The sequence below is a fragment of the Narcine bancroftii genome, chromosome 3, assembly GCF_036971445.1.
Source record: "Narcine bancroftii isolate sNarBan1 chromosome 3, sNarBan1.hap1, whole genome shotgun sequence".
Taxonomy (NCBI): Eukaryota; Metazoa; Chordata; class Chondrichthyes; order Torpediniformes; family Narcinidae; genus Narcine; species Narcine bancroftii.
The window spans coordinates 372,533,481-372,547,914 of NC_091471.1; positions in this window are offsets into that span (position 1 = coordinate 372,533,481).

Here is a 14,434-nt window from a genome sequence, read left to right on the forward strand (position 1 = left end):
CAGATTCCCCGCCTCTGATTCCCCGCCTCTGATTCCCTGCCTCAGATTCCCTGCCTCAGATTCCTTGCCTCAGATTCCCTGCCTCTGATTCCCCGCCTCTGATTCCACGCCTCTCTTTCCGTATCTCTGATTCCCCGCCTCTGATTCCCTGCCTCTGATTCCCCGCCTCTTATTCCCCGCCTCTGATTCCCAGCCTCTGATTCCCCGACTCTGATTCCCTGCCTCTGTTTCCCCGCCTCTGATTCCCCGCCTCTGATTCCCCGCCTCAGATTCCCCGCCTCAGATTCCCTGCCTGAGATTCCACGCCTGAGATACCCCGCCTCAGATTCCCCACCTCAGATTCCCCGCCTCAGATTCCCCGCCTCAGATTCCCCGCCTCAGATTCCCCGCCTCAGATTCCCCGCCTCAGATTTCCCGCCTCAGATTCCCGGCCTCAGACTCCCCGCTTTCAGATTCCCCGCCTCAGATTCCTCGCCTCAGATTCCCCGCCTCAGATTCCCCGCCTCTGATTCCCCGCCTCAGATTCCCCGGCTCTGATTCCCCGCCTAAGATTCCCTGCCTCAGATTCCCCGCCTCAGATTCCCCGCCTCAGATTCCCCGCCTCAGATTTCCCGCCTCAGATTCCCCGCCTCAGATTCCCCGCCTCAGATTCCCCGCCTCAGATTCCCCGCCTCAGATTCCCCGCCTCAGATTCCCCGCCTCAGATTCCACTCCTCAGATTCCCCGCTGCAGAATCCCCGCCTCAGATTCCCCGCCTCAGATTCCGCGCCTCAGATTCCCCGCCTCAGATTCCCCACCTCTGATTCCCTGCCTCTGATTCCCTGCCTCTGATTCCCTGCCTCTGATTCCCTGCCTCTGATTCCCTGCCTCTGATTCACTGCCTCTGATTCCCTGCCTCTGATACCGCGCCTCTGATTCCACGCCTCTCTTTCCGTATCTCTGATTCCCCGCCTCTAATTCCCTGCCTATGATACCCTGCCTCTCTTTGCCTGCCTCTATTTAGGTGCCTCTTTCTCTGCATCTAGTTTCCCACATCTCATTTGCCCCCTCTGATAACCCGCCTCTGATTCCATGCCTCTGATTCCCCGCCTCTGATTCCCCGCCTCTTATTCCCTGCCTCTGATTCCCCGCCTCTGATTCCCTGACTCCGATTCCCTGCCTCAGATTCCCTGCCTCAGATTCCCTGCCTCTGATTCCCCACCTCTGATTCCCCGCCTCTTATTCCCCGCCTCTGATTCCCCGCCTCTGATTCCCCGCCTCTGATTCCCCGCATCTGATTCCCTGCCTCAGATTCCCCGGCTCTGATTCCCTGCATTAGATTCCCTGCCTCAGATTCCCTGCCTCTGATTCCCCGCATCTGATTCCCTGCCTCTGATTCCCCGCCTCTGATTCCTGCCTCAGAATCCCTGCCTCAGATTCCCTGCCTCAGATTCCCTGCCTCTTATTCCCTGCCTTTGATTCCCCGCCTCTTATTCCCCGCCTCTGATTCCCAGCATCTGATTCCCCGCCTATGATTCCCTGCCTCTGTTTCCCCGCCTCTGATAACCCGCCTCTGATTCCCCGCCTCAGATTCCCCGCCTCAGATTCCCTGCCTCAGATTGCCCGCCTGAGATTCCCCGCCTCAGATTCCCCGCCTCAGATTCCCCGCCTCAGATTCCCCGCCTCAGATTCCCCACCTCAGATTCCCCACCTCAGATTCCCCGCCTCAGATTCCCCGCCTCAGATTTCCCGCCTCAGATTCCCCGCCTCAGATTCCCCGCCTCAGATTCCCCACCTCAGATTCCCCGCCTCAGATTCCCCGCCTCAGATTCCCCGCCTCAGATTCCCCACCTCAGATTCCCCGCCTCTGATTGCCTGCCTCTGATTCCCTGCCTCTGAATCCCTGCCTCTGATTCCCTGCCTCTGATTCCCTGCCTCTCGTTCCCTGCCTCTGATTCCCTGCCTCTGATTCCGCGCTTCTGATTCCACGCCTCTCTTTCCGTATCTCTGATTCCCCGCCTCTGATTCCCTGCCTCTGATACCCTGCCTCTCTTTGCCTGCCTCTATTTCGGTGCCTCTTTCTCTGCATCTAGTTTCCCACATCTCATTTGCCCCCTCTGATAACCCGCCTCTGATTCCATGCCTCTGATTCCCCGCCTCTGATTCCCCGCCTCAGATTCCCCGCCTCTGATTCCCCGCCTCTGATTCCCTGCCTCAGATTCCCTGCCTCAGATTCCCTGCCTCAGATTCCCTGCATCTGATTCCCCCCTCTGATTCCCCACCTCTGATTCCCCGCCTCTGATTCCCTGCCTCTGTTTCCCCGCCTCTGATTCCCCGCCTCTGATTCCCCGCCTCAGATTCCCCGGCTCTGATTCCCTGCCTGAGATTCCCTGCCTCAGATTCCCTGCCTATGATTCCCTGCCTCTGAGTCCCCGCGTCAGATTCCCCGGCTCTGATTCCCTGCCTGAGATTCCCTGCCTCAGATTCCCCGCCTCAGTTTCCATGCCTCAGAATCCCCGCCTCAGATTCCCCACCTCAGATTCCCCGCCTCAGATTCCCCGCCTCAGATTCCCCGCCTCAGATACCCCGCCTCAGATTCCCCACCTCAGATTCCCTGCCTCTGATTCCCTGCCTCTGATTCCCTGCCTCTGATTCCCGGCCTCTATATCCCTGCCTCTGATTCCCTGCCTCTGATTCCGCGCCTCTGATTCCCCGCCTCTCTTTCCGTGTCTCTGATTCCCCGCCTCAGATTCCCTGCCTCAGATACCCTGCCTCTCTTTGCCTTCCTCTATTTCCGTGCCTCTTTCTCTGCATCTAGTTTCCCACATCTCATTTGCCCCCTCTGATAACCCGCCTCTGATTCCATGCCTCTGATTCCCCACCTCAGATTCCCCGCCTCTGATTCCCCGCCTCTGATTCCCTGCCTCAGATTCCCTGCCTCAGATTCCTTTCCTCAGATTCCCTGCCTCTGATTCCCCGCCTCTGATTCCCCGCCTCATTTTCCCTGCCTCTGATTCCCCGCCTCTGATTCCCGCCTCTGATTCCCTGCCTCTGTTTCCCCGCCTCTGAATCCCCGCGTCTGATTCCCTGCCTCAGATTCCCCGGCTCTGATTCCCTGCCTGAGATTCCATGCCTCAGATTCCCCACCTCAGATTCCCTGCCTGAGATTCCCCGCCTCAGATTCCCCACCTCATATTCCCCGCCTCAGATTCCCCGCCTCAGATTCCCCGCCTCAGATTCCCCGCCTCAGATTCCCCGCCTCAGATTTACCGCCTCAGATTCCCGGCCTCAGATTCCCCGCCTCAGATTCCCCGCCTCAGATTCCCCGCCTCAGATTCCCCGCCTCATATTCCCCGCCTCAGATTCCCCGTCTCTGATTGCCTGCCTCTGATTCCCTGCCTCTGATTCCCTGCCTCTGATTCCCTGCCTCTGATTCCCTGCCTCTGATTCCCTGCCTCTGATTCCCTGCCTCTGATTCCCTGCCTCTGATTCCGCGCCTCTGATTCCACGCCTCTCTTTCCGTATCTCTGATTCCCCGCCTCTGATTCCCTGCCTCTGATTCCCCGCCTCTTATTCCCCGCCTCTGATTCCCAGCCTCTGATTCCCCGACTCTGATTCCCTGCCTCTGTTTCCCCGCCTCTGATTCCCCGCCTCTGATTCCCCGCCTCAGATTCCCCGCCTCAGATTCCCTGCCTGAGATTCCACGCCTGAGATACCCCGCCTCAGATTCCCCACCTCAGATTCCCCGCCTCAGATTCCCCGCCTCAGATTCCCCGCCTCAGATTCCCCGCCTCAGATTCCCCGCCTCAGATTTCCCGCCTCAGATTCCCGGCCTCAGACTCCCCGCTTTCAGATTCCCCGCCTCAGATTCCCCGCCTCAGATTCCCCGCCTCAGATTCCCCGCCTCTGATTCCCCACCTCAGATTCCCCGCCTCAGATTCCCCGCCTCAGATTCCACTCCTCAGATTCCCCGCTGCAGATTCCCCGCCTCAGATTCCCCACCTCAGATTCCGCGCCTCAGATTCCCCGCCTCAGATTCCCCACCTCTGATTCCCTGCCTCTGATTCCCTGCCTCTGATTCCCTGCCTCTGATTCCCTGCCTCTGATTCCCTGCCTCTGATTCCCTGCCTCTGATTCCCTGCCTCTGATTCCCCGCCTCTGATTTTTGCCTCAGATTCCCTGCCTCAGATTCCCTGCCTCAGATTCCCTGCCTCTTATTCCCAGCCTTTGATTCCCCGCCTCTTATTCCCCGCCTCTGATTCCCAGCCTCTGATTCCCCGACTCTGATTCCCTGCCTCTGTTTCCCTGCCTCTGATTCCCCGCCTCTGATTCCCCGCCTCAGATTCCCCGCCTCTGATTCCCTGCCTGAGATTCCACGCCTCAGATTCCCCGCCTCAGATTCCCCGCCTCAGATTCCCCGCCTCAGATTCCCCGCCTCAGATTCCCTGCCTCAGATTCCCTGCCTCTTATTCCCAGCCTTTGATTCCCCGCCTTTTATTCCCCGCCTCTGATTCCCAGCCTCTGATTCCCCGACTCTGATTCCCTGCCTCTGTTTCCCCGCCTCTGATTCCCCGCCTCTGATTCCCCGCCTCAGATTCCCCGCCTCTGATTCCCTGCCTGAGATTCCACGCCTGAGATTCCCCGCCTCAGATTCCCCGCCTCAGATTCCCCGCCTCAGATTCCCCGCGTCAGATTCCCCACCTCAGATTTCCCGCCTCAGATTCCCGGCCTCAGATTCCCCGCCTCAGATTCCCCGCCTCAGATTCCCCGCCTCAGATTCCCCGCCTCAGATTCCCCGCCTCTGATTGCCTACCTCTGATTCCCTGCCTCTGATTCCCTGCCTCTGATTCCCTGCCTCTGATTCCCTGCCTCAGATTCCCTTCATCTGATGCCCTTCATCAATTCCCTGCCTCTGATTCCCTGCCTCTGATTCCCCACCTCTGATTCCCCGCCTCAGATTCCCTGGCTCTGATTCTCTGGCTCAGATTCCCTGCCTTAGATTCCCTGCCTCTGATTCCCCGCATCTGATTCCAGGCCTCTTATTCCCCACCTCTGATTCCCCGCCTCTGATTGCCTGCCACTGATTGCCCGCCTCTTATTCCCCGCCTCTGATTCCCCGCCTCCGATTCCCCACCTCTGTCTGTATGCCTCTCTTTCGCCTCCGCTTTTTCCCCTCCACTCTTTCCGCGCCTCGCTTTCCCTCCCTCAATTTCAACAACTCTGTTTGATCTGTTCTGTGTACCTCATTTTCAACACACAAGTTCCAACCACTATGTTTCACCCATCTCTTTCCCCGCCTCTATTTATCCGCCTATGTTTACCCGCCTCTGTTTACCCACCTGTTCCACCGCCTCTGATTCCCCACCTCTGATTCCCCACCTCTGTCTCTACGCCTCTATTTCGCCTCCACTCTTTCCCCTCCACTCATTCCGTGCCTGTCTTTCCCTCCCTCAATTTCAACAACACTGTTTGATCTGTTTTGTGTACCTCATTTTAAACACACAAGTTCCAACCACTATGTTTTGCCCGCCTCTTTCCCCGCCTCTATTTATCCACCAATGTTTACCTGCCACTGTTTACCCGCCTGTTTCCCCGCCTCTGATTCCCCACCTTTCATTCCCCGCCTCTCATTCCCTGCCTCTAATTCCGCACCTCTTTCTCTGCCTCTCTTTCCCCACATCTCTTTTCCTCCCGCTGATTCCCCGCCTCTGATTCCCCGCCTCTGATTCCCTGCCTCTGATTCCCCGCCTCTGATTCCCTGCCTCAGATTCCCTGCCTCAGATTCCCCGCCTCTGATTCCCTGCCTGAGATTCCACGCCTGAGATTCCCCGCCTCAGATTCCCCACCACAGATTCCCCGCCTCAGATTCCCGGCCTCAGATTCCCCGCCTCAGATTCCCCGCCTCAGATTCCCCGCCTCATATTCCCCACCTCAGATTCCCCGCCTCAGATTCCCCGCCTCTGATTGCCTGTCTCTGATTCCCTGCCTCTGATTCCCTGCCTCTGATTCCCTGCCTCTGATTCCCTGCCTCTGATTCCCTGCCTCTGATTCCCTGCCTCTGATTCCGCGCCTCTGATTCCACGCCTCTCTTTCCGTATCTCTGACTCCCCTCCTCTGATTCCCTGCCTCTGATTCCCCGCCTCTGATTCCCCGCCTCTGATTCCCCGCCACTGATTCCCTGCCTCAGATTCCCTGCCTCAGATTCCCTGCCTCAGATTCCCTGCATCTGATTCCCCGCCTCTGATTCCCCGCCTCTTATTCCCCGCCTCTGATTCCCCGCCTCTAATTCCCCGCCTCTGATTCCCTGCCTCTGTTTCCCCGCCTCTGATTCCCCGCCTCTGATTCCCCGCCTCAGATTCCCCGGCTCCGATTCCCTGCCTGAGATTCCCTGCCTCAGATTCCCTGCCTATGATTCCCTGCCTCTGAGTCCCCGCGTCAGATTCCCCGGCTCTGATTCCCTGCCTGAGATTCCCTGCCTCAGATTCCCCACCTCAGATTCCCCGCCTCAGATTCCCCGCCTCAGATTCCCCGCCTCAGATTCCCCGCCTCAGATTCCCCGCCTCAGACTCCCCGCCTCAGATTCCCCGCCTCAGAATCCCTGCCTCAGATTCCCCGCCTCAGATTCCCTGCCTCTGATTCCCTGCCTCTGATTCCCTGCCTCTGATTCCCTGCCTCTAAATCCCTGCCTCTGATTCCCTGCCTCTGATTCCGCACCTCTGATTCCCCGCCTCTGATTCCCCGCCTCTGTTTCCCCGCCTCAGATTCCCTGCCTCAGATTCCCAGCCTCTGATTCGCTGCCTCTGATTCCCTGCCTCTGATTCCCCGCCTCTGATTCCCCGCCTCTGATTCCCCGCCACTGATTCCCTGCCTCAGATTCCCTGCCTCAGATTCCCTGCCTCAGATTCCCTGCATCTGATTCCCCGCCTCTGATTCCCCGCCTCTTATTCCCTGCCTCTGATTCCCTGCCTCTGATTCCCTGCCTCTGATTCCCTGCCTCTGATTCCCTGCCTCTGATTCCCTGCCTCTGATTCCCTGCCTCTGATTCCCCGCCTCTGATTTTTGCCTCAGATTCCCTGCCTCAGATTCCCTGCCTCAGATTCCCTGCCTCTTATTCCCAGCCTTTGATTCCCCGCCTCTTATTCCCCGCCTCTGATTCCCAGCCTCTGATTCCCCGACTCTGATTCCCTGCCTCTGTTTCCCTGCCTCTGATTCCCCGCCTCTGATTCCCCGCCTCAGATTCCCCGCCTCTGATTCCCTGCCTGAGATTCCACGCCTCAGATTCCCCGCCTCAGATTCCCCGCCTCAGATTCCCCGCCTCAGATTCCCCGCCTCAGATTCCCTGCCTCAGATTCCCTGCCTCTTATTCCCAGCCTTTGATTCCCCGCCTTTTATTCCCCGCCTCTGATTCCCAGCCTCTGATTCCCCGACTCTGATTCCCTGCCTCTGTTTCCCCGCCTCTGATTCCCCGCCTCTGATTCCCCGCCTCAGATTCCCCGCCTCTGATTCCCTGCCTGAGATTCCACGCCTGAGATTCCCCGCCTCAGATTCCCCGCCTCAGATTCCCCGCCTCAGATTCCCCGCCTCAGATTCCCCGCCTCTGATTGCCTACCTCTGATTCCCTGCCTCTGATTCCCTGCCTCTGATTCCCTGCCTCTGATTCCCTGCCTCAGATTCCCTTCATCTGATGCCCTTCATCAATTCCCTGCCTCTGATTCCCTGCCTCTGATTCCCCACCTCTGATTCCCCGCCTCAGATTCCCTGGCTCTGATTCTCTGGCTCAGATTCCCTGCCTTAGATTCCCTGCCTCTGATTCCCCGCATCTGATTCCAGGCCTCTTATTCCCCACCTCTGATTCCCCGCCTCTGATTGCCTGCCACTGATTGCCCGCCTCTTATTCCCCGCCTCTGATTCCCCGCCTCCGATTCCCCACCTCTGTCTGTATGCCTCTCTTTCGCCTCCGCTTTTTCCCCTCCACTCTTTCCGCGCCTCGCTTTCCCTCCCTCAATTTCAACAACTCTGTTTGATCTGTTCTGTGTACCTCATTTTCAACACACAAGTTCCAACCACTATGTTTCACCCATCTCTTTCCCCGCCTCTATTTATCCGCCTATGTTTACCCGCCTCTGTTTACCCACCTGTTCCACCGCCTCTGATTCCCCACCTCTGATTCCCCACCTCTGTCTCTACGCCTCTATTTCGCCTCCACTCTTTCCCCTCCACTCATTCCGTGCCTGTCTTTCCCTCCCTCAATTTCAACAACACTGTTTGATCTGTTTTGTGTACCTCATTTTAAACACACAAGTTCCAACCACTATGTTTTGCCCGCCTCTTTCCCCGCCTCTATTTATCCACCAATGTTTACCTGCCACTGTTTACCCGCCTGTTTCCCCGCCTCTGATTCCCCACCTTTCATTCCCCGCCTCTCATTCCCTGCCTCTAATTCCGCACCTCTTTCTCTGCCTCTCTTTCCCCACATCTCTTTTCCTCCCGCTGATTCCCCGCCTCTGATTCCCCGCCTCTGATTCCCTGCCTCTGATTCCCCGCCTCTGATTCCCTGCCTCAGATTCCCTGCCTCAGATTCCCCGCCTCTGATTCCCTGCCTGAGATTCCACGCCTCAGATTCCCCGCCTCAGATTCCCCACCACAGATTCCCCGCCTCAGATTCCCGGCCTCAGATTCCCCGCCTCAGATTCCCCGCCTCAGATTCCCCGCCTCATATTCCCCGCCTCAGATTCCCCGCCTCAGATTCCCCGCCTCTGATTGCCTGCCTCTGATTCCCTGCCTCTGATTCCCTGCCTCTGATTCCCTGCCTCTGATTCCCTGCCTCTGATTCCCTGCCTCTGATTCCCTGCCTCTGATTCCGCGCCTCTGATTCCACGCCTCTCTTTCCGTATCTCTGACTCCCCTCCTCTGATTCCCTGCCTCTGATTCCCCGCCTCTGATTCCCCGCCTCTGATTCCCCGCCACTGATTCCCTGCCTCAGATTCCCTGCCTCAGATTCCCTGCCTCAGATTCCCTGCATCTGATTCCCTGCCTCTGATTCCCCGCCTCTTATTCCCCGCCTCTGATTCCCCGCCACTAATTCCCCGCCTCTGATTCCCTGCCTCTGTTTCCCCGCCTCTGATTCCCCGCCTCTGATTCCCCGCCTCAGATTCCCCGGCTCTGATTCCCTGCCTGAGATTCCCTGCCTCAGATTCCCTGCCTATGATTCCCTGCCTCTGAGTCCCCGCGTCAGATTCCCCGGCTCTGATTCCCTGCCTGAGATTCCCTGCCTCAGATTCCCCACCTCAGATTCCCCGCCTCAGATTCCCCGCCTCAGATTCCCCGCCTCAGATTCCCCGCCTCAGATTCCCCGCCTCAGACTCCCCGCCTCAGATTCCCCGCCTCAGATTCCCTGCCTCAGATTCCCCGCCTCAGATTCCCTGCCTCTGATTCCCTGCCTCTGATTCCCTGCCTCTGATTCCCTGCCTCTAAATCCCTGCCTCTGATTCACTGCCTCTGATTCCGCACCTCTGATTCCCCGCCTCTGATTCCCCGCCTCCGTTTCCCCGCCTCAGATTCCCTGCCTCAGATTCCCAGCCTCTGATTCGCTGCCTCTGATTCCCAGCCTCAGATTCCCTGCCTCAGATTCCCTGCCTCAGATTCCCTGCCTCTGATTGCCTGCCTCTGATTCCCTGCCTCTGATTCCCTGCCTCTGATTCCCTGCCTCTGATTCCCTGCCTCTGATTCCCCGCCTCTGATTTTTGCCTCAGATTCCCTGCCTCAGATTCCCTGCCTCAGATTCCCTGCCTCAGATTCCCCGCCTCAGATTCCCCGCCTCAGATTCCCCGCCTCAGATTCCCCACCTCAGATTCCCCGCCTCAGATTCCCCGCCTCAGATTCCCCGCCTCAGATTCCCCACCTCAGATTCCCCGCCTCTGATTGCCTGCCTCTGATTCCCTGCCTCTGAATCCCTGCCTCTGATTCCCTGCCTCTGATTCCCTGCCTCTCGTTCCCTGCCTCTGATTCCCTGCCTCTGATTCCGCGCTTCTGATTCCACGCCTCTCTTTCCGTATCTCTGATTCCCCGCCTCTGATTCCCTGCCTCTGATACCCTGCCTCTCTTTGCCTGCCTCTATTTCGGTGCCTCTTTCTCTGCATCTAGTTTCCCACATCTCATTTGCCCCCTCTGATAACCCGCCTCTGATTCCATGCCTCTGATTCCCCGCCTCTGATTCCCCGCCTCAGATTCCCCGCCTCTGATTCCCCGCCTCTGATTCCCCGCCTCTGATTCCCTGCCTCTGTTTCCCCGCCTCTGATTCCCCGCCTCTGATTCCCCGCCTCAGATTCCCCGGCTCTGATTCCCTGCCTGAGATTCCCTGCCTCAGATTCCCTGCCTATGATTCCCTGCCTCTGAGTCCCCGCGTCAGATTCCCCGGCTCTGATTCCCTGCCTGAGATTCCCTGCCTCAGATTCCCCGCCTCAGTTTCCATGCCTCAGAATCCCCGCCTCAGATTCCCCACCTCAGATTCCCCGCCTCAGATTCCCCGCCTCAGATTCCCCGCCTCAGATACCCCGCCTCAGATTCCCCACCTCAGATTCCCCGCCTCAGATTCCCTGCCTCTGATTCCCTGCCTCTGATTCCCTGCCTCTGATTCCCGGCCTCTATATCCCTGCCTCTGATTCCCTGCCTCTGATTCCGCGCCTCTGATTCCCCGCCTCTCTTTCCGTGTCTCTGATTCCCCGCCTCAGATTCCCTGCCTCAGATACCCTGCCTCTCTTTGCCTTCCTCTATTTCCGTGCCTCTTTCTCTGCATCTAGTTTCCCACATCTCATTTGCCCCCTCTGATAACCCGCCTCTGATTCCATGCCTCTGATTCCCCACCTCAGATTCCCCGCCTCTGATTCCCCGCCTCTGATTCCCTGCCTCAGATTCCCTGCCTCAGATTCCTTTCCTCAGATTCCCTGCCTCTGATTCCCCGCCTCTGATTCCCCGCCTCATTTTCCCTGCCTCTGATTCCCCGCCTCTGATTCCCGCCTCTGATTCCCTGCCTCTGTTTCCCCGCCTCTGAATCCCCGCGTCTGATTCCCTGCCTCAGATTCCCCGGCTCTGATTCCCTGCCTGAGATTCCATGCCTCAGATTCCCCACCTCAGATTCCCTGCCTGAGATTCCCCGCCTCAGATTCCCCACCTCATATTCCCCGCCTCAGATTCCCCGCCTCAGATTCCCCGCCTCAGATTCCCCGCCTCAGATTCCCCGCCTCAGATTTACCGCCTCAGATTCCCGGCCTCAGATTCCCCGCCTCAGATTCCCCGCCTCAGATTCCCCGCCTCAGATTCCCCGCCTCATATTCCCCGCCTCAGATTCCCCGTCTCTGATTGCCTGCCTCTGATTCCCTGCCTCTGATTCCCTGCCTCTGATTCCCTGCCTCTGATTCCCTGCCTCTGATTCCCTGCCTCTGATTCCCTGCCTCTGATTCCCTGCCTCTGATTCCGCGCCTCTGATTCCACGCCTCTCTTTCCGTATCTCTGATTCCCCGCCTCTGATTCCCTGCCTCTGATTCCCCGCCTCTTATTCCCCGCCTCTGATTCCCAGCCTCTGATTCCCCGACTCTGATTCCCTGCCTCTGTTTCCCCGCCTCTGATTCCCCGCCTCTGATTCCCCGCCTCAGATTCCCCGCCTCAGATTCCCTGCCTGAGATTCCACGCCTGAGATACCCCGCCTCAGATTCCCCACCTCAGATTCCCCGCCTCAGATTCCCCGCCTCAGATTCCCCGCCTCAGATTCCCCGCCTCAGATTCCCCGCCTCAGATTTCCCGCCTCAGATTCCCGGCCTCAGACTCCCCGCCTTCAGATTCCCCGCCTCAGATTCCCCGCCTCAGATTCCCCGCCTCAGATTCCCCGCCTCTGATTCCCCACCTCAGATTCCCCGCCTCAGATTCCCCGCCTCAGATTCCACTCCTCAGATTCCCCGCTGCAGATTCCCCGCCTCAGATTCCCCACCTCAGATTCCGCGCCTCAGATTCCCCGCCTCAGATTCCCCACCTCTGATTCCCTGCCTCTGATTCCCTGCCTCTGATTCCCTGCCTCTGATTCCCTGCCTCTGATTCCCTGCCTCTGATTCCCTGCCTCTGATTCCCTGCCTCTGATTCCCCGCCTCTGATTTTTGCCTCAGATTCCCTGCCTCAGATTCCCTGCCTCAGATTCCCTGCCTCTTATTCCCAGCCTTTGATTCCCCGCCTCTTATTCCCCGCCTCTGATTCCCAGCCTCTGATTCCCCGACTCTGATTCCCTGCCTCTGTTTCCCTGCCTCTGATTCCCCGCCTCTGATTCCCCGCCTCAGATTCCCCGCCTCTGATTCCCTGCCTGAGATTCCACGCCTCAGATTCCCCGCCTCAGATTCCACGCCTCAGATTCCCCGCCTCAGATTCCCCGCCTCAGATTCCCTGCCTCAGATTCCCTGCCTCTTATTCCCAGCCTTTGATTCCCCGCCTTTTATTCCCCGCCTCTGATTCCCAGCCTCTGATTCCCCGACTCTGATTCCCTGCCTCTGTTTCCCCGCCTCTGATTCCCCGCCTCTGATTCCCCGCCTCAGATTCCCCGCCTCTGATTCCCTGCCTGAGATTCCACGCCTGAGATTCCCCGCCTCAGATTCCCCGCCTCAGATTCCCCGCCTCAGATTCCCCGCGTCAGATTCCCCACCTCAGATTTCCCGCCTCAGATTCCCGGCCTCAGATTCCCCGCCTCAGATTCCCCGCCTCAGATTCCCCGCCTCAGATTCCCCGCCTCAGATTCCCCGCCTCAGATTCCCCGCCTCTGATTGCCTACCTCTGATTCCCTGCCTCTGATTCCCTGCCTCTGATTCCCTGCCTCTGATTCCCTGCCTCAGATTCCCTTCATCTGATGCCCTTCATCAATTCCCTGCCTCTGATTCCCTGCCTCTGATTCCCCACCTCTGATTCCCCGCCTCAGATTCCCTGGCTCTGATTCTCTGGCTCAGATTCCCTGCCTTAGATTCCCTGCCTCTGATTCCCCGCATCTGATTCCAGGCCTCTTATTCCCCACCTCTGATTCCCCGCCTCTGATTGCCTGCCACTGATTGCCAGCCTCTTATTCCCCGCCTCTGATTCCCCGCCTCCGATTCCCCACCTCTGTCTGTATGCCTCTCTTTCGCCTCCGCTTTTTCCCCTCCACTCTTTCCGCGCCTCGCTTTCCCTCCCTCAATTTCAACAACTCTGTTTGATCTGTTCTGTGTACCTCATTTTCAACACACAAGTTCCAACCACTATGTTTCACCCATCTCTTTCCCCGCCTCTATTTATCCGCCTATGTTTACCCGCCTCTGTTTACCCACCTGTTCCACCGCCTCTGATTCCCCACCTCTGATTCCCCACCTCTGTCTCTACGCCTCTATTTCGCCTCCACTCTTTCCCCTCCACTCATTCCGTGCCTGTCTTTCCCTCCCTCAATTTCAACAACACTGTTTGATCTGTTTTGTGTACCTCATTTTAAACACACAAGTTCCAACCACTATGTTTTGCCCGCCTCTTTCCCCGCCTCTATTTATCCACCAATGTTTACCTGCCACTGTTTACCCGCCTGTTTCCCCGCCTCTGATTCCCCACCTTTCATTCCCCGCCTCTCATTCCCTGCCTCTAATTCCGCACCTCTTTCTCTGCCTCTCTTTCCCCACATCTCTTTTCCTCCCGCTGATTCCCCGCCTCTGATTCCCCGCCTCTGATTCCCTGCCTCTGATTCCCCGCCTCTGATTCCCTGCCTCAGATTCCCTGCCTCAGATTCCCCGCCTCTGATTCCCTGCCTGAGATTCCACGCCTGAGATTCCCCGCCTCAGAATCCCCACCACAGATTCCCCGCCTCAGATTCCCGGCCTCAGATTCCCCGCCTCAGATTCCCCGCCTCAGATTCCCCGCCTCATATTCCCCACCTCAGATTCCCCGCCTCAGATTCCCCGCCTCTGATTGCCTGCCTCTGATTCCCTGCCTCTGATTCCCTGCCTCTGATTCCCTGCCTCTGATTCCCTGCCTCTGATTCCCTGCCTCTGATTCCCTGCCTCTGATTCCGCGCCTCTGATTCCACGCCTCTCTTTCCGTATCTCTGACTCCCCTCCTCTGATTCCCTGCCTCTGATTCCCCGCCTCTGATTCCCCGCCTCTGATTCCCCGCCTCTGATTCCCTGCCTCAGATTCCCTGCCTCAGATTCCCTGCCTCAGATTCCCTGCATCTGATTCCCCGCCTCTGATTCCCCGCCTCTTATTCCCCGCCTCTGATTCCCCGCCTCTAATTCCCCGCCTCTGATTCCCTGCCTCTGTTTCCCCGCCTCTGATTCCCCGCCTCTGATTCCCCGCCTCAGATTCCCCGGCTCCGATTCCCTGCCTGAGATTCCCTGCCTCAGATTCCCTGCCTATGATTCCCTGCCTCTGAGTCCCCGCGTCAGATTCCCCGGCTCTGATTCCCT